The sequence below is a fragment of the Uranotaenia lowii genome, chromosome 3, assembly GCF_029784155.1.
Source record: "Uranotaenia lowii strain MFRU-FL chromosome 3, ASM2978415v1, whole genome shotgun sequence".
Taxonomy (NCBI): Eukaryota; Metazoa; Arthropoda; class Insecta; order Diptera; family Culicidae; genus Uranotaenia; species Uranotaenia lowii.
In genome coordinates, this window is record NC_073693.1 from 247,132,983 (window position 1) to 247,135,158 (window position 2,176).

Genomic DNA, 2,176 nt, shown 5'->3' on the forward strand with positions numbered 1-2,176 from the left:
AAATTTCATACATTTTTTTAAGTTAAATAAAATCGTTGGGGTCCAGAAAAACATCTATTAAAAATATTTTGCTCTGATTTTTTGACTTCAGATGATTCTGTGCTGAGATACAGTGTCTACCGCAAATCCTGTTTTCTAAAAGGCATCCTCGAAAGTGCTCCGTCACCGGCTCATTTTTCAATATTTTTCTACGATAAAATTACTAATATTCTTTTAACAATGCAATTTATAATGCAAAAAATTTGAATACATGTGTTTGAACGATAGCTCTAAAAAAATCGTGAAAATAGTGTTTTTTTACCCATTAGACCCTACTCCCCCCTTAAGAATTAAATTGAAAGTTGATGACGATTCAGGGATCAGATTTACGTATTATCGAAAAGAAGAAATATGATAAAAACACGATTTTGACTATATTTTTATGAAAAAAAACTTAAACAGCCAGAAAATAAACCGCGGGGTAGAACGCCAAAACTAGTGCACAAAACGCACCAAACAGGAAGGCTGGTAATAAATTGAACAATGATTATACGGAATGTAATTATTGAAACAAGCTCATCGAAAATTACGCTTTTCAAAATACACTTTTTTATATCCTTATAGATAAAACGCCTTCAAGTAGGCAACGAAATCCAAATTTTTGACTGATACAGTGATATCGCGGCAAACATGACGGCCTATGTTTTTATTCGAGTCGAATATTGGTTCACCTTAACCCGAATAAGGGCGAAATTTGTTATAATTATGCGTTGTTATCGTAATTTGGGAGTCAGCAAATAAAAAGAATGGTATTTTGTATTGATATTCGGGTTTTCTCAAAAGTTAACGGCATCCAAAATTTGAGCGTAAAACATGTGGTATTATAGACATTCTGCCCCATATGATTGATTTTTGATAAAATTTGAAGGAATTTAATAAAATACAACAAAATATTTTTAGTCTTCCGAAAGTGCACATGAGTGGAAAAACGATAAGCCGTAGTTTTATAAGATTGCGCAGGCTGCTTCACTTATGAAAAATAACAAGTTTCTCGTTGATTTCATTAATTCTTCTGTTTCTGGTTTTTGTGAACTTTTCATCTATTAAATGATGAAAAGGCTTGTTTGCTACAATAAAAATGAAGAAAAATATCATTCGAAGCCGTAGGTTAGTGTATTTTTGAGAAATACTTACCCCGCTGGTGCGTCTTGTACAGTTTTCGTGGTGAATTGTGGCCAGTTGCGGAAAAATGGGTAAATTTGAGAGAGAGTGAGAGAGAGAGAGAGAGAGAGAGAGAGAGAGAGAAATGTGCGAATTGTTGCAAATTGATGCAAATTGTGAAGCAATTGTGAAATTTTCATCATCACCATTCCAATGCATCGAATTCTCTCTCTATTGCAATCCCCCGAAAAAAAAACGGTTAAAAGTGCACAGCAACTGTTTTTTTAGTTTTTATATTCAGGCTAACAATAATTTTTAGTATGAGTTCATTGTTTTATTTTAATTTCACTTTAAAATTAAAAATTATTTGCATGTATTTCGAAAAACTGACATCCCACTTCGACATGAACTACCAATTTCAAAGAATGCGATGATGTTGATATGAGTTTTCGAAAATTTGTAGCATCTGTTTTAAATTTTTAAACAAAAAAAATCGTAGCTTTCCTCTGAGGGATGGAAAGTCGGATATTTGAGAGAAAATAGCGAGAGGCAAACAATTTCTAACGACGAAAGCATGACAGTTTAGCGGATTCACAGCCACACTTGCTTCATCGAATGATTTATTTACTCAACTGTCAGCCGATTGGGTGGTGCAGTTTCTGCTTGCGGGTTTTGGTATTTTTTTAGTTATTCATTAAAAATACCTTTTACTACTTTGTTTGCACGATTTCATTGATATAAATCTCCAAATTTTTTTTATTTTGGAGTGGCATGGGTGGCAAGTTACTGCTGTTTGACCTTTTAGGGACCGACTACTTCTGGACCTTTATAATTTAAATGTTAATAAGACCAAACTGTTTGTCCGATAAGCGTTGGATTTTAAAAAAATCTACTGGAAAAGCTGTATTTAAAATAAGTTTTCAAAATAAAGGAAAGTCTTTAACGAATAATTATCACCTTGATCTTAGACACATTCTAGCGTGACGTGACAATTTTTTGACAGGGTTTTCGGCAAACGATTATTTTATTAGTTTAA